Source organism: Mus musculus, chromosome 7 (assembly GCF_000001635.26).
Source record: "Mus musculus strain C57BL/6J chromosome 7, GRCm38.p6 C57BL/6J".
Classification (NCBI taxonomy): domain Eukaryota; kingdom Metazoa; phylum Chordata; class Mammalia; order Rodentia; family Muridae; genus Mus; species Mus musculus.
In genome coordinates, this window is record NC_000073.6 from 75,051,288 (window position 1) to 75,070,137 (window position 18,850).

The following is an 18,850-nucleotide window of genomic DNA, read 5'->3' on the forward strand; positions in this document are numbered from 1 at the left end:
TGTTCAATTGTTTGTGACAGGGTCACTTTTGTGTAGACCTCATTGTTCTGGAACTTGCTATGTAGGCCATCTGATCTCAGACTCTCAGAAATCCCCCTACCTCTGCCTCCCAAGTTCTGGTACTAAAGATATACACCACCATATCTAGCCACAGAAAAAGAAATATGGACAGGTTCTATACAGACATTTTTTTTCCTGAATGTTTTTGATCCACATTTGTTCAAAACTAACAAAAGGGCCTGTAATTACAGAAGGCCAACTGTATTGTCTCTCTGAAAGTAGGTTAGTTTTTCACTTAAGCCTCCTGATTGCCGAGTGCTAAGAGACCTCCTTTGATGGAAGACTAGGTTTAAAGCCCTTTCTAGTGGTCTGATAATGAGCAGGCTACTTAACCCCTTGAGCCCATATCACTCCATGAAAAATAAGACATATTCAGTATAACCAGAGATGATATCAAATAATAATCATTCCCGAATATCACACAAGAAAGAGATGAAAGGATTTCTGGACCTTCCAAGCTTTCTAGAGAGAGTAATTTACCGAGGAGCTGTGATTAAATACAGGTTCTTATTGTTGCATGAAAGTCCAATTCCTTGCACGATTCCAGGAAACACATATGATGTTGCTTTATGGACCATGTTTTGAGTAGTGAGGATATAAATGACTTAGTGATTATTGTTGGTTTTAATGTGTCAGGATGCTCTCCATAGCAAGAACACACAAGAGGTAGAGCAAAACTACCCATCCTCTGACCCCTAAGTATTTCTTCGAAGAAGTAATGTGCCTGACCTAGAGTCAGGCACTGCCATTTTAGATTCACTGACCAGTTGTCTAACAGCCTGGGGACTTCTTGAGTGACATTTCAGGTTACTAAATATCTCAACGTTAAAGGGCTCCAGGAAATAATTTCAGCACCGCTGTTATATGCTCACTGCTGCTTCCAGAGCCCTGGTTCATGCTGAGGTCTTTCCAGAGCACCCAAGTAACTTCTGCCAGCAGAGTGAGTCAAAGATGAAAATGGAGGTTTAATTTAGGATGATGATGAAACTGATTAACCAAGAGATGGGCAATGAACCCCTTTAGTCCCATCTCAGGGAAGTACAGGGCTGAAGTCACACATTCATTAGAATTAATTAAGGACTACCGAGGCAAGGATCCTAGGGAACTGTTTTACTTCCAAGATTAAGCAGACCCAAAACTTGGGCCTTGGGCTTAATTCTACTGCATCTACATACAGGCTTGGCTTCTACCTGGTACAGTAAAGCCAAGAAGAATCTGCTATAATTATTTCATACTTACAGCGTTTCTGAGACAGGAGCACCTTGCCTTTTCATGCTAGTGGATCTTGAAAATATTAGCAGAGACGTTCTGAGCAAGAGCTGTCCTCACATTCTAATTGTTTGACATCAAATTCTTTAGGAAGTATACACCTTGGACCTGAGAGTTGGTGGGAATGCACTCATAACTAGTGGTGGGAGTTTGAGACCCAGCGATGTGCATGTAATCACAGCTCATTTGAAACTGCAGTAATAATAGCTATGACTAATAACAACTTCGATTATGTCCCGGGAACTGTGCAGAGCACTGAAAAAGCGTTACCACAGCAATGTCTCCAGGAGTCCTATGGAGAATGCATCTGTCACTCCTATTTCTCCAAGATCTATGCTCATCTTTTATAGGAATTATAAAATAGAAACACTTATTTTTCCATGTTTCAATAAGCAAAGGCAACACTAAAAGCAAATCTGTTTTTTTTTATGTCAAGTGAATTTATCAGATAAAAGCAAGAGATTCAGCATCACTAAGAGCAAAAATGTGTGAAAGACTATGAAAAGGAATAAAGTGGGAGCTTGCATCTTTAGTGTCCAAAGTACAAGCCCTGTTGCCTGGAATTCTTCATTATACAAACCTTTATTCAATGAGCGTCTGCTGACAGGGTTGGACAACACAAAGTCAATCCCCAGGAGTCACGTGACAGAAAGAACCAACTCTTGCAAGTTGACCTCTGACTTCCATATAGTGGCCGTGCCATGTGCATCCCTACCAGGTACACACAACTAAATAAAATAAATTATACTTTGATTAAAGACGTTCAATAGAATGAGCAGCATGCTAGAAATTTGTGTGAGTTTTGTTCATTTGTTTTTTAAGTGTTGTCCTGGGACGTGAATCCAGTAAATCCGTAGTAGGCAAATACTTTATCACTGAAATACATTCGATACTTTACTACCTCTAAGTGATCATAGCTCCTTCATAGTGGCCTTTCTGTCCCCAGTTATTGCTATCTCCACTTGGGAATGTGATGATCTAACAAAATCTTCACTGGGCTTCATCACAAAGCCCAGTTTTGTACCCACGTCACCAATGTGCCTTGGAAAGTTGAGGAAAGTCACTGAAACCAATCCATAATATAGATCCTCATGGTTTCTAAACCTAATTCCTGCTGTTTTTAAGACAAAATGCAGAGCCCTAAAATCTAATCTAGAAAGTACTTTGTGAACCTGGTAGAACAATCTGAATTTAGAGTTCAAAACCTGTATGTTTAAAACAGCATACTGTGGACCTAAATCTGAAGCAAGGATGAACCAGAATGGATAACAAGTTGTACCTGGATATTGGATACTGCAGCCTACTCCATCAGGAAGGATCACTTAAATTCATTTAGTTTGCTTTCTGCTATTTGTTGGTTAACTTTCCATAAAGTTCTTTCTTTCTTTTTTTTTTTTTTTTTTTGCAAACCCCAGAGCCACAGTATCCACTTCTTTGCATGTGAGCCAGCAACCCACGTGACTTACATCTCTACAGGGAAAAACACCTATACCACTTAATTCTCAAGGTTGTTGAGGTAAGCAAACAAAACAATACTTAGCAAAACCACTTGACTGTGTGGTACAAATTATAAATACAATCTTGTAAAGGTAATCACTCTGATATTTAGAGAAGATTTTAGATCCTTTGTTATTTAGTCCCTGGTTCACTTCCTGAAAGAATCGTTTCAGGTAAATGAGTTAATAGAATGCAACCCTTGCTTTCTACAGGACTATTTTCCTTTGCCTTATTTCCTACTAGCAACATGCAGTTTTGAATTCTGGTGATACCTTGATAGATTAGTTTACTCCTTCACATTCAACCTTTAAGATGTACCTGATATAAAGAGATAAACACACACATACACACACACACACACACACACACACACACACACACACACATACACACACATGATATGGTTATAAATTGGATTATAGATTTTAGAGCTGCCTTCAGCTCTCAGGAGCAAGCGCACATTCCCATACAACCACAGAAGATATGCAGCCTCAACCAGATGAGCAACTGTGGCCTGTCTTCTATTAAAGCCAACTCCTCCAGCTTCATGAACACCTACAACATCTGGAAAAATAGGGTGAGTTGGGGCCATGGGCCAAGAATCATAGAATCAAAACTCCATGAACAGAGAGAAAGGAGAATCTTAGGCCAGCATGGTAGTGCACACCTAGAATGCCAGCACCCAGGAGTCCTAGGTCTGATGGCTAGGGTTTCAAGGCCAGCCTGGGATATATAGTCAGACCCTCTTTCAAGAAAAGAACAAATAATGAACTGAAGCCTTGGCAACAAGGACAGAATCTGTTAAAATCTGTAAGCCACATGAAGTCTCCAAAAATTTCCAGGATAGATCTTGTTCCTGAAAAATTCTGGTCAGAAAAAAAATAGACCATAAATCTTCCTTCTACGGTGGTTTTGTTCTTTTCACAGCTAGTAATATTTTCCCCCATCTTATTTCTTTTTCTTCATTTTGACTCTTTTTCCATTTTATGCCTTTTAATTCTTATTCCCTGGAAGAAAAGAAGCAGCATTGTGTGGATAACTTAAGAAAGAAAAGTCTGATATTTGGGGAGACACCAGCAGCATAGAGTTTCAAATCCCAAACCCATCACTAGGCCCTTTGTTAAAGCACAGTCTCCTGATGTCAAGTTTGATTTAAATTATTTTTGAATAAAGCAGTCATTTTCTTGCTGAAGAAACACTTGAGTGTCTCGAACATATTATTATTACACAGTATAGAGTTTTGTGTCTTACAAAGGGCAGTCATTAGCTGCATAACTTCCCCTTGGAGAATCTCCAAAGGGAAATGTGAAACTTGAAAATTCTCACACATTGAAAAAAAAATCTCATGTTGTCTGTTTCATTAATGGGCATGTTGACACACACATAGTATTCAAGCCAGAGTGTAAGGTATGTGGTCATGTGTATCACTGCTGGAGAAATGGGAAGTGAGGCATTAACTTACAAAACCTAGAAGGCAATGAATGATTATTTTCTTCTGAGTTGTTGAATAAAGACATTTTTCTCCCCACCAGAAGTACCTCCCCTATATTCATCAATATGGGAGACTATAAGAAGAATGGTTGTTTTATTATATATTTGAATATTTCCATATGAAATTGTGAATACTACTTAATGACAGGTAAGGTCCTACATTGTGGTATCCTTGCTGTAAGAGTTTAAAGTATAAGACACAGAGTACATTTTTCCACTTGTTCTTTGTTTGTTAGCCTAAGGAAGTACTACATTTTAATGGTATCTATCATATTCTTGTATGTGACCAGATAACTAGGATCTTACATTGAATCTTACTTTACACTGTATAGCTAAAGCTTGAATGAACTCGGAAAGACCCATGTGTCAAAATCTTTATCCCCAGGTTAGTGCTATTGGGAGGTAGGACCTAGTAAAAGGGCTTTAGGTTGTTATTGAGGAAGTAGCCCTAAAGACTATAAAAGCCTATAGCCCTCCATTTTTTTAATTTTTAAAAATGTTCTGCTGGTTATGAGGTGAGCAGTTTTTCTTCAACATACACACACAAAGATACACAAATACACAAACCCACACACTACATGCGCACATATTCATATGCAAACACATGCATATGAATGGATGTGAAGTGGAAACTTCTAGTTTCTTTGGGGAGTCAGTTATGTCAAATGATGTTTTTTTTCTGGGGCACACAGGTAAAAGGATATTTTGCTAAAGCAAGCAACAGGTGAAGGGTCATTTTGCTATAGCAAACATGTAAAAGGGTGCATGATGTTTAGAAAGAATATAAATATGACTCCACAGACAGTGGGATCTCGAGCATTGGTTGGATTTGCTCCACCTTACTATTCTTTTTTTTTCCATTTTTTATTAGGTATTTAGCTCATTTACATTTCCAATGCTATACCAAAAGTCCCCCATACCCACCCAACTCCACTCCCCTACCCACCCACTCCCCCTTTTTGGCCCTGGCGTTCCCCTGTACTGGGGCATACAAAGTTTACGTGTCCAATGGGCCTCTCTTTCCAGTGATGGCCGATTAGGCCATCTTTTGTTACATATGCAGCAAGAGTCAAGAGCTCCGGGATACTGGTTAGTTCATAATGTTGTTCCACCTATAGGGTTGCAGATCCCTTTAGCTCCTTGGGTTCTTTCTCTAGCTCCTCCATTGGGAGCCCTGTGATCCATCCATTAGCTGACTGTGAGCATCCACTTCTGTGTTTGCTAGGCCCCGGCATAGTCTCACAAGAGATAGCTACATCTGGGTCCTTTCAATAAAATCTTGCTAGGGTATGCAATGGTGTCAGCGTTTGGATGCTGATTATGGGGTGGATCCCTGGATATGGCAGTCTCTACATGGTCCATCCTTTCATCTCAGCTCCAAACTTTGTCTCTGTAACTCCTTCCATGGGTGTTTTGTTCCCAATTCTAAGGAGGGGCATAGTGTCCACACTTCAGTCTTCATTCTTCTTGAGTTTCATGTGTTTAGCAAATTGTACCTTATATCTTGGGTATCCTAGGTTTGGGGCTAATATCCACTTATCAGTGAGTACATATTGTGTGAGTTCCTTTGTGAATGTGTTACCTCACTCAGGATGATGCCCTCCAGGTCCATCCATTTGGCTAGGAATTTCATAAATTCATTCTTTTTAATAGCTGAGTAGTACTCCATTGTGTAGATGTACCACATTTTCTGTATCCATTCCTCTGTTGAGGGGCATCTGGGTTCTTTCCAGCTTCTGGCTATTATAAATAAGGCTGCTATGAACATAGTGGAGCATGTGTCCTTCTTACCAGTTGGGGCATCTTCTGGATAAATGCCCAGGAGAGGCATTGCTGGATCCTCCAGTAGTACTATGTCCAATTTTCTGAGGAACCGCCAGACTGATTTCCAGAGTGGTTGTACAAGCCTGCAATCCCACCAACAATGGAGGAGTGTTCCTCTTTCTCCACATCCACGCCAGCATCTGCTGTCACCTGAATTTTTGATCTTAGCCATTCTGACTGGTGTCCACCTCACTATTCTTTACTGATGACACACGTGGATAGGTTCACCTTACACTGCATTGCCAAACTTCGCTTGTGGTGACTTCATAGAGAAAAACTCACCAAAGAACTTCTCATGAGATTCCTGCAACTTCTTGCTGCTTCCATGGACTCTGGCTGATTGATAAGCCTTGCAGTTTCTTCTGGATTGAACTGCCCTTGCTAATTCATGTGTAGTGTCTGCCAAGTGGACAGGACTCCAGCTACTGATTAATGGTTGGTGTTTGCTAGTGGACTGGACTGAGAACAACAAAGATTGGAATTGCCCCGAAGAACTATTTCTAAACAGGTCCACTTCCCCTGTACCTTAATAACCTTTCTTTTCCACTACCTCTGGTAGGTTGTGGACTGGAGGGGGGGTGGTTGAATTCTTATATAAGTACGTTGTGAAAAATATATGCCTATACATATGCACAAACACACACACAACTTACCACAAGTCTAAAAGTGATATGATTTATCAAACATGAATTCAAACCTTGAAAACTATGAGTTGAAATAAAGATTTTTTTTCTAATAACTCAATTAGATATTTTGTTGTAGTGATGGAATACTTATTAACATGAAAGATTAGATAGATAGATAGATAGATAGATAGATAGATAGATAGATAGATAGATAGATAGATATGAGAGAGAGAGAGAGAGAGAGAGAGAGAGAGAGAGAGAGAGAGAGAGAGAGAGAGAGAGAGATGTTGGAGAGTCCTGTCTATCATATCCAGATAGCTCTCTGAGCTTGGCCCAAAAAGGAGGACTCCCTTTCTTAGCAGGGGTTCCCTTTCTCTACCTAACATTACTTGGAGACTGTCTCTGAGCACAGATGCCTGACCTAACCTGAAGGATGACTCTTCTCCCTCCAAAGAGAAGGCTGCCCAGAGCAGTGTTGGCTACTTCTAATCTCACCTCAAGGTTGCTACAGGTTCATCATCTCAAGGATCGTTGAAGAAAGTTCTCAACAGAAGGTGAAAAGAGGCTATTCATGCCTAAGAGATGGATAGCATACCTGATACACAACGTCCAACACATGAAATTCAAACTAGACTTCCTAAAGGTGGAAAGCAACAACAAAGGAATTTGCTAAGGATAGATGATGTCATGGTCCCATTCTTATCCTTTCACCTCATAATTTGGGCAAGCTCTACAGAGATTTTATAGTATCGTGTATTTTTTAAAGATGTATTTATTTATTATATGTAAGTACACTCTAGCTGTCTTCAGACAGTCCAGAAGAGGGTGTCAGATCAAATTACAGATGGTTGTGAGCTACCATGTGGTTGCTGGGATTTAAACTCAGGACCTTCAGGAAGAATAGTCAGTGCTCTTAACCGCTGAGCCATCTCTCCAACCCCTATAGTATCTTTCAAAATCAAAACTTCATTTGATCATGCAGTTCTAGATATTTGTCTAATAAAGTCCTGACAAATGTACAAAATATTACATGCACTTATATACATATGTATATAATAAATAACATATGTAGTGATAGTTATTGAAGCATTATTCACAGTTGCAAATAACTAGGATATTAAAAAGGCTCAGCCAATATGAGACTGATGAAGAAACAATGACATATTCATATTAACAATGCAAATACCTGTATTTTATGCCCACCTGTGTGCAATCATCACTAATAAATAAGAATAGACACAACTGAAAACAACAGGAGCCAGTTGTAAAACATTTGCCATGGCCATAAAGATCCATACACAAATGTTCAGCCATGAATGGTTAACTACACGGCAGTTAGAAAGAATAAGACCTCTCTACAGGCACAACTTTGCTTGTGCATTTAATCTTGATTTCACATCATCATTAAGAAGTACAAGTTGAAAGTTTACCCACCTTATCTTCAAAGCCCCCGGTTAAATTCTTTTGCATCCAGTAGCAAACAAGAGCCATCTTATGTGATGAGTGCATTGAAGAATGCCTTTAGCATAGTAGGTTTACTATGCAGTTGTTTGTAGAGGTGGGTTCCCCCCTTGTCCTGATCCTCAGTTTGTTCTAGCTGTTCAGTCGGTTGATTGAATTATAAAGCCAGAGTCTTGCACCAGAATGGCCATACCTTACAGAGTTAAACTAGTTGTGTGGCAGAATCACTTCATCAAACAAAGGGATAAATCATACTCAGCAGGGCTTTCTCTCTTCCCTGGTAGCTTTCCTCTGAGTGCTATCATTCAAACAAAATTGTACCAGCTGGACAAAAAAAAGTGTTTGGAAGCTGGAATCCTTTCCTGTGAAAACCAAGATTCTGAGTAAATATGTCCAGACTCATCTGAAATGAGCTTGCTTGTCTGCTCTTTGTTTGAAGGCACAAATTATTCACCAATCCGAGCAAGCCATACCAGACCCCTAAGTCTCAAATGGGACTAAACCAGAATCTGAGCCTTAGAATCAGGACTTAAGTGTATATTGGAAAAAATCGGTTCTTATCCTGGATTTGACCATTCCAGGAGGTTGGTTAACCCTGTGGTGTTTCCTAAGCTCATTGCTGCTCCTGCCCTGACTTGACTGCAATGTTCATGTAGGCATCTCAGAATGGTATTAACAGTGGATATCTTTTCACTGCCAGCAGCCTTTCCCACTTGTTTTTTGAAGGACTTGTAGTAGCAAATATGAGGTAAATTCACTTGCCTCTCTACTTTTCCACACATGAAAATTAGTGTTTGGCTTCATCATCACTTAAAACAAAGCACATGGCAAGACTCATGCATCAGAATGACGAGGACCACAGGACATTTTCAAAGCACCACTCATCTCTCATCACAGAGGTTGAACAGGATGATAAATTTACTGATTTCTTAGTCATGCCTGTGCAATGAAGTTTGAGAAGCCAGGACTAGGGGTTGCAAAGAGAAGTGAAATAGTCAGTATGCCCCCATGATAACTACTCCAAGTTCAATGTTTATATTCACACACACACAAATACATATATTTTAAGTAATACATATAAATCAGTGTTTACTTTCATGTATATATGAAATATTTATATATGGATATATTCATACAATGCATTATATCTACTCCCTTTCCCATCTCTCCCTAGATTCACTATCATCTTCCTTTACACCCAATTTGTATCTTCTTTTTTAAAAACCTCATTGAGTACAGTTTATGCTAATTTTATATTCTTGGAAGTGTGGACTTCGACTGGAATGTGGTCAATCTATCAGGGTCTGATTCTCTCTCTTTCAGCAACAATCAACTGCCCAAATCTCTATAGGTAGCAGTGGGATTTTACACCTACTTCTGTTCATATTAGTGCCCTACTAGTGTTCATGCTAGGGCATGGGTTGAAACTTGTGTAGCAGATCTGGCATCCAATGAGAAAGTGATGGGTTTGTTCCATTACGTCTGTGCTACCAGTAGGTGTGTCTTTAGACTGGTCATTATTGTATTCCCAGAGTTCAGAATTGGTAAGGTCAGTGATTTCTTTTCTCTTCTGCTAACGTGCATAGCACCTTCTAGGACAAAGAAATCATCCAGTAGAAGGGAAGTGTGCAGATTAGTGCAAGACTGGTTTTTTTCATGTTGTATGACTCAAATATTTTGTTTTTTAGCAACAGGGCTTTACAATAGGGCTTACTATGAAAGTCTAGAGGATAACAAAGCACAATCAATAGCCTATAGCCCATAATGTTTCAAAATCTATAGTATCTTACTGGGCAACAACACCAAAGAGACCATCCATTCCTGGTACAGATTTTTCAGTTGTCAGCCTGTAGTGTCTAGTAGTGATATTGTTGCTCCTAATAGAATGAGTGCTTAAATTCTTTTAGTATGTGTGTATGTATATATTGTAGGAAGCTTCTACAACAATGGGTTTCTGTATGACTTTTTCCTCAGTATAGTGTTGGTTTTTCCTCAGTGTCCATCCCCACCCATGTTCACTCCTCTACCCTGCCGTCCCATCCCCCATCCCACTTTACCTCTTCCTAGTTCATTATTATCCATTATTCTACTGCATTCTATCTCCCCTCCATTGATACACTCCCAACCCCTTACTGATTTTGTGATCTACAGATATTCTCAATGGAGCACACTTATCCGAAGAGCCAAAGTTAACGTCCACAAATGAGAGATAACACGTGATGTTTGTCTTTAAGGGTCTAAGCTACCTCACTCAGAATGATTGTTTCCAGATTTTTCCATTTACCTATGTATTTCATGATTTCATTTTTCTTAATACTCCTTGGATGATGGACATGTAGAGTGTTGCCATTTTCTAACTATTGCAAATGAACTTGAATGAGCAGGCATCTCTGTAGCAGCATATATTATCTTTGGGTATATTCCTGAGAGTGGGCCAGCAGGATCATGTGCTAGAACTATTTTTAGTCTCTGGGGAATCTCCATACTGACTTTCAGAGTGGCTTTAGAAGTTGGCACTCCCACCAATGTGCATATGTGTTCCCCTTCTCACTCCATGGCAGTCATTTTTTTTTAATCTTTGACATTCTGATTCTGATTGAGGTAAGATAAACATCTCAAAGTAGTTTCAATTTGTATTCTCTGAGGGCCAAGAGTTACATTTGAAAAGTATTTCTTAGCCATTTCTGTTTAATCTTTTAAGAATTGCTTAGTTCTATATCCCATTTTAATTGTTTTTAAATATTTAGTTGTGGGATTTTTCATTTTGAATTTTGATTTTTTTAAATCCTTTATATATTCTAGGCAGTAGCATTCTGTCAGATGCTTAATTGGTGAAATATTTTTCCATTCTATAGGTTGTCTCTTCACTGGAATGATGATGCTCTTTGTTACACAGAGCTTTTTAGTTTCATGAGGTCCCATTTATTTTTGTGTGAGGGTACAGGTAAGTGAGCATGTGTGTGGAGGCCTGAAGTCAACTTTGAATGTTCTTCTGGTGCCATTCACAGAGACCTGGAAATTTACTGTTAAGCTAGGATGCTTGGCTCAGGAAATCCACTTCGCCAGTGCTGGAATTACAATTATGTACCCTCACACTAGGCATTTTATGTGGAACCTGGGGAAGGAACTAAGGTTCTCAAGCATTTGACTATGTGTGTGTGTGGATATATTTGTACATGACACACATAGATAGATAGATAGATAGATAGATAGATAGATAGATAGATAGATAGATAGATAGATAGAGTTATAATTTTGAATTTTGTATTTGTCTGTACAATGTTGCATTATAGCCCTTTAACTGGGCAACAAATAGAAGCAACCAGTGTTGAATATTGACATTCTACCCAGAATTGAATGATTATCACCCTATTTGATCTTTGAAACAACACTGTGAAACAGTAGGAAATGGAGATTCAGAGTTTAAATGCCTGCTTGAGGCTTGGAGCTTGTAATTGGTTGAGCGAAAATTTGGAGGTTTCTCTATCTGCACAGCATTGCACGTTTAACCACACAAGGTAATCATGCACTTAAAATAAAATTGTTTGAGGAGTTTACTATTTGGGTAAGTTTATAAACCTTAAAAGTAGTTAATTGTACTATTCTTTCTGAAATAAATATTTGAAAAACTATTCATTTGCCCAAATTTTCCTGTGATCTGACCTTTATAGATTCTTAGGTGTGTACTATCTCCCCACTACATCTGCTAGAGAAACTACCAATCACCTTATTGTCCAAATACTGTATTGCTGTGGTGGACTGATATGCATTCTAGTGTCTTTTCATTGCTTATCTTCCTGATAAAACAAGAAGGAGGGGGGGGGGAGGAAGGAAGGAAAGAAGGAAGTAGGGAGAAGAGGAAAAGGAGAGGAGGAGAGAGAGAGGAGAGGGTCAGTGATTTAGTGATTCAGGAAGCAAAATTGGTTTGTGCCCCAGGAGGCTGATGATTTAACAGGAAATCACCCCTTGGAAGGGATGAAAAATTCCAGAAACACATGGGGCAAGGAGGGTATTTCCACATACAAATGGTTGCACAGGTACACATTCATGTGCACACACACACACACACACACACACACACACATACACACCTACACACATCCACAGACAGACAGAGGCAGAGAGAAACACAGAGAAAAAATTAAAACGTATTTAAATCAAGTTTTTTAAACTACAAGTTTTTTCATAAAACCATTTCCCTTTCACATATAAATGAGCTTTATTTTTGCCAAATCCACCCTTATTTCAAAGAGTCCCACTTCTCAGAGGAGGAAACTGAGTCTTGTGAGGTGAAGTAGTCCCTATATAACTAGAGAAAATAGAAAGAAGAAACAGAATTCCAATTATCTGATGCTTAGACTGTTAAGACAAGATTTATTGTAAGGCTTTCTACATTAGAGATAAACAATAGAATCATTGATTATTCCTAAGATGGCACATATTCTCCTGTGAAGCCAGATGCAGCAAAGACAAAGAGTTCTTTGAGAACAGGGGATGTTGTGCAGGCCAAAAGAGTGACAAATACTGTCACGGGTCCTCATTCCAGCCACACAGACACCCACTCCTCCATGACACGCTATGCATTTCTGTACTTAGGGAGTTGCAGAATCTGCTTCCCTAAAGTTAGGATGGTATGCATAGTTTGTTTCCTCACCTGCCACCCACTGGGAATTCCTTTTTTTTTTCTCTCTCTCTCTCTTAATTTGGCTGTTTTAATTTACTTTTAAAAAAACTATATTTTTATTAGATATTTTCTTTATTTACATTTCAAATGCTATCCCAAAAGTTCCCTATACCCTCCCCCTGCCCTGCTCCCCTACCCACCCACTCCCAATTCTTGGCCCTGACATTCCCCTGTACAGGGGCATATAAAGTTTGCAAGACCAAGGGGCCTCTCTTCCCAATGATAGACAACTAGGCCATCTTCTGCTACATATGCAGCTGGAGACACGAGCCCTGAGGGTACTGGTTAGTTCATATTGTTTGACCACCTATAGGGTTGCAGACCCCTTCAACTCCTTGGGTGCTTTCTCTAACTTCTCCATTGGGGGCCCTGGGTTCCTTCCTATAGATGACTGTGAGCATCCACTTTTGTATTTGCCAGGCACTGGCATAGCCTCATATGAGACAGCTATATCAGGGTCCCTACAGCAAAATCTTGCTGGCATATGCAATAGTGTCTGGGTTTGGTGGCTGATAATAGGATGATCCCCGGGTGGGGTAGTTTCTGGATAGTCCATCCTTTCGTCTTAGCTCCAAACGTTGTCTCTGTAACTCCTTCCATGGGTATTTTGTTCCCTATTCTAAGGAGGAGTGAAGTATCCACACGTTGGGCTTCCCTCTTCTTGATTTTCTTGTGTTTTGCAAATTGTATCTTGGGTATTCTAAGTTTCTGGGCTAATATCCACTTATCAGTGAGTGCATATCTAATGACTTCTTTTGTGACTGGGTTACCTCACTAAGGATGATATCCTCCAGATACATCCATTTGCCCAAGAATTTCATTAATTCATTGTTTTTAATAGCTGAGTTGTACTCCATTGTGTAAATGTACCACATTTTCTGTATCCGTTCCTCTGTTGAGGGACATCTGGGTTCTTTCCAGCTTCTGGCTGCTATCAACATAGTGGCGCATGGGTTCTTATTACCAGTTGGAACATCTGGGTATATGCCCAGATGGATCTTCCTGTAGTACTATGTCCAATTTTCTGAGGAACCACCAGACTGATTTCCAGAGTGGTTGTACCAACTTGCAATCCAATCAGCAATGGAGGAATGTTCCCTTTCACATCCTCAGCAGCATCTGCTGTCACCTGAATTTTTGATCTTAGCCATTCTGACTGGTGTGAGTGGAATCTCAAGGTTGTTTTGATTTGCATTTCCCTGATGATTAAGGATGTTAAACATTTTTTCAGGTGCTTCTCAGTCATTTGTTATTCCTCAGTTGAAAATTTTGTTTAGCTCTGTACCCCATTTTTAATGGGGTTATTTGAATGTTTGGAGTCCAGCTTCTTGAGCTCTTTGTATATATTGAATATTAGTTCCCTATCAGATTTATGATTGGTAAAAATCCTTTCCCAATCAGTTGGTGGCCTTTTTGTCTTATTGACGGTGTCTTTTGCTTTGCAGAAGCTTTGCAATTTTATGAGGTCCCACTTGTCAATTCTTAATCTTACAGCACAAGCCATTGCTGTTCTGTTTAAGAATTTTTTCCCTGTGCCCATATCTTTGAGGCTTTTCCCAACTTTCTCCTCTATAATTTTCAGTGTCTCTAGTTTTATGTGGAGTTCTTTGATCGACTTAGACTTGAGCTTTGTACAAGGAGATAAGAATGGATCAATTCACATTCTTCTACATGATAACTGCCAGCACCATTTGTTGAAAACGCTGTCTTTTTTCCACTGGATTCTTTTAGCTCCCTTGTCAAAGATCAAGTGACCACAGGCGTGTGGATTCATTTCTGGGTCTTCAATTCTATTCCATTCGTCTATTTGTCTGTCACTATACCAGTACCATGCAGTTTTTATCACAATTGCTCTGTAGTACAGCTTAATGTCAGGCATGGTGATTCCACCAGAGGTTCTTTTATTATTGAGAATAGTTTTTGCTATCCTAGGTTATTTGTTATTCCAGATGAAATTGCAAATAGCCCTTTCTATCTCAGTGAAGAATTGAGTTAGAATTTTGATGGGGATTGCATTGAATCTGTAGATTGCTTTCAGCAGGGTAGCCATTTTTACTATATTAATCCTGCCAATCCATGAGCATAGGAGATCTTTCCATCTTCAGAGATCTTGTTCAATCTCTTTCTTCAGAGACTTGACGTTCTTATCATACAGATCTTTCACTTCCTTATTTAGAGTCACACCAAGGTATTATTTGTGACTAATGTGAAGGGTGTTGTTTCCCTAATTTCTTTCTCAGTCTGTTTATCCTTTGTGTAGAGAAAGGTCATTGATTTGCTTTAGTTAACTTTATATCCAGCTACTGCACTGAAGCTGTTTATCAGGTTTAGGAGTTCTCTGGTGGAATTTTTGGGGTCACTTATATATACTATCACTCATCTGCAAATAGTGATATTTTGACTTCCTCTTTTCCAATTTCTATCCCCTTGATCTCCTTTTGTTGTCGAATTGCTCTGGCTAATACTTCAAGTACTATGTTGAAAAGGTAGGGAGAAAGTGGGCAGCCTTGTCTAGTCCCTGATTTTAGTGGAATTGCTTCGAGTTTCTCTCCATTTAGTTTGATGTTGGCTACTGGTTTGCTATATATTGCTTTTATTATGTCTAGGTATGGGCCTTGAATTCCTGATCTTTCCAAGACTTTTGTCATGAAGGGGTGTTGGATTTTTTTCAAGTGCTTTTTCAGCATCTAAAGAGATGATCATGTGATTTTTGTCTTTGAGTTTGTTTATATAGTGGATTATGTTGATGGACTTCCGTATATTAAACCATCCCTGCATCGCTGGCATGAAGCCTACTTGGTCATGATGGATGATCATTTTGATGTGTTCTTGGATTTTTATTGAGTATTTTTGCATCGATATTCATAAGGGAAATTGGTCTGAAGTTCTCTTTCTTTGTTGGATCTTTGTGTGGTTTAGGTATCAGAGTAATTGTGGCTTCATGGAATGAATTAGGTAGAGTACCTTCTGTTTTTATTTTGTGGAATAGTTTGTGCAGAACTGGAATTAGGTCTTCTTTGAAGGTCTGATAGAACTCTGCACTAAACCCATCTGGTCCTGGGCTTTTTTTGGTTGGGAGACTATTGATGACTGCTTCTATTTCTTTAGGGAATATAGGACTGTTTAGGTCATTAATCTTATCCTGATTTAGCTTTGGTACCTGGTATCTGTCTAAGAAGTTGTCCATTTCATCTAGGTTTTCTAATTTTGTTGAGTATAGCCTTTTGTAGTAGGACCTGATGATGTTTGGAATTTCCATAGGTTCTTTTGTTATATCTCCTTTTTAATTTTTGATTTTGTTAATTAGGATACTGACCCTGTGCCCTCTAGTTAGTCTTGCTAAGGGTTTATCTATCTTGTTGATTTTTCTCAAAGAACCAACTCCTGGTTTGGTTGATTCTTTGAATAGTTCTTTTTGATTTTACTTGGTTGATTTCAGCCCTGAGATTAATTATTTCCTGCTGTCTACTCCTCTTGGATGAATTTGCTTCCTATAGTTCTAGAACTTCTAGGTGTGCTGTCAAGCTGCTAGTGTATGCTCTCTCTAGTTTCTTTTTGGAGGCATTCAGAGCTATGAGTTTTCCTCTTAGAACTGCCTTCATTGTGTCCCATAAGTTTGGGTATGTTGTGGCTTCATTTTCATTAAACTCTAAAAAGTCTTTAATTTCTTTATTTCATCCTTGACCAAGGAATCATTGAGTAGAGTGTTGTTCAGTTTCCACATGAATGTTGGCTTTCTATTATTTATGTTGTTATTGAAGATCAGCCTTAGTCCGTGGTGATCAGATAGGATGCATGGGATAATCTCAATATTTTTGTATCTGTGGAGGCCTATTTTGTGACCAATTATGTGGTCAATTTTGGAAGAGGTACCATGTGGCACTGAAAATAGGGTATATCCTTTTGTTTTAGGATAAAATATTCTGTAGATATCTATTAAATCCATTTGTTTCATAACTTCTGTTAGTGTCCATGTGTCTCTGTTTATTTTCTGTTTCCAGGATTTGTCCATTGGTAAGTGTGGGGTGTTGAAGTCTTCCACTATTATTGTGTGAGGTGCAATGTGTCCTTTGAGCTTTACTAAAGTTTCTTTAATGAATGTGGCTGCCCTTGCATTTGGAGCATAGATATTCAGAATTGAGACTTCGTCTTGATAGATTTTACCTTTTATGAGTATGAAGTGCCCCTCCTTGTCTTTTTTGATAACTTTGGGTTGGAAGTCAATTTTATTCGATATTAGAATGGCTACTCCAGCTTATTTCTTCGGACATTGTGCTTGGAAAATTGTTTTCCAGCCTTTCACTCTGAGGTAGTGTCTGTCTTTTTCCCTGAGATGGGTTCCCTCTAAGCAGCAAAATGTTGAGTCCTGTTTGTGTAGCCAGTCTATTAGTCTATATGTCTTTTTTATTGGGGAATTGAGTCCATTGATGTTAAGAAAAATTAAAGAAAAGTAATTGTTGCTTTCTGTTATTTTTGTTGTTAAAGTTGGGATTCTGTTCTTGTGGCTATCTTCTTTTAGGTTTGTTGAAGGATTACTTTCTTCCTTTTTCTATGGTGTAGTTTCTGTCCTTGTGTTGGTGTTTTCCCTTTACTATCCTTTGAAAAGCTGGGTTCATGGAAAGATATTTTGTGAATTTGGTTTTATCATGGAATACTTTGTTTTCTCTGTCTATGGTAATTGAGAGTTTTGCTGGGTATAGTAGCCTGGGCTGGCATTTGTGTTCTGTTAGTGTCTGCATAACATCTGTCCAGGATGTTCTGGCTTTCATAGTCTCTAGTGAGATGTCTGGTGTAACTCTAATAGGCCTGCCTTTATATGTTACTTGACCTTCTTCCCTTACTGCTTTTAATATTCTATCTTTATTTAGTATATTTGTTGTTCTGATTATGTGTCGGGAAGAATTTCTTTTCTGGTCCAGTCTATTTGGATTTCTGTAGGCTTCTTTTATGTTCATGGGCATCTCTTTCTTTAGGTTAGGGAAGTTTTCTTCTATAATTTTGTCGAAGATATCTGCTGACCCTTTAAGTTGAAAATCTTCATTCTCATCTACGCCTATTATCCGTAGGTTTGGCCTTCTCATTGTGTCCTGCATTTCCTGGATGTTTTTAGTTAGGATCTTTTTGAATTTTCCATTTTCTTTGATTGTTGTGCCGATGTTCTCTATGGAATCTTCTGCACCTGAGATTCTCTCTTCCATCTCTTGTATTCTGTTGCTGATGCTCACATCTATGGTTCCTGATTTCTTTCCTAGGGTTTCTATCTCCAGAGTTGTCTCACTTTGGGTTTTCTTTATTGTTTCTACTTCCCTTTGTAGATCTTGGATGGTTTTGTTCAATTACATCACCTTTTTGGTTGTGTTTTCCTGTAGCTCTTTAAGGGATTTTTGTGTTTCCTCTTTAAGGGCTTCTATCTCTTTAGCACTATTCTCCTGTATTTTTTTAAGTGAGTTATTAATGCCCCTCTTGATTTCCTCTACCAACATCATGAGATATGATTTTAAGTCTGAGTCTTGCTTTTCGGGTTTATTGAGGTATCCAGGACTGGCTGAGGTGAGTGATGGGTTCTGATGATGGTGAGTGGTCTTGGTTTCTGTTAGTAAGACTCTTACATTTGCCTTTCGCCATCTGGTAATCTCTGGAATTAGTTGTTATAGTTGTCTCTGGTTGGAGCTTGTTCCTCCTGTAATTCTGTTAGCCTCTGTCAGCAGACCTGGGAGTCCAGCTCTCTCCTGAGTCTCAGTGGTCAGAGTACTCTCTGCAGGCAAGCTCTCCTCTTGCAGGGAAGGTTCACAGAGGTCTGGCGTTCAGACCTGTCTTCCGGCTGAAGATGAAGGCCCAAAACAGGGCCTATCCCAGAAGATGTATTGCTTCTGCAGTCTGCTTGCTCACCTGCACAGACTGGTCTCTGAGGGATATGGGACACAAGATGGCTCTGTCA

The 18,850-nt window shown here is 39.1% G+C and overlaps 1 long non-coding RNA gene across 1 annotated transcript in view; it reads left to right on the top strand.

Annotated features, from left to right (window-relative positions):
* Positions 1-18,850, top strand: part of 4930533N22Rik (RIKEN cDNA 4930533N22 gene) — a 44,956-nt gene that overhangs the window by 21,077 nt on the left and 5,029 nt on the right. Inside the window, exons 4-7 of the long non-coding RNA NR_131122.1 lie at positions 1,766-2,047; positions 2,745-2,845; positions 4,359-4,465; positions 11,084-11,172. This is a non-coding gene — a long non-coding RNA (RIKEN cDNA 4930533N22 gene). The remainder of the gene's footprint in view (positions 1-1,765; positions 2,048-2,744; positions 2,846-4,358; positions 4,466-11,083; positions 11,173-18,850) is intronic.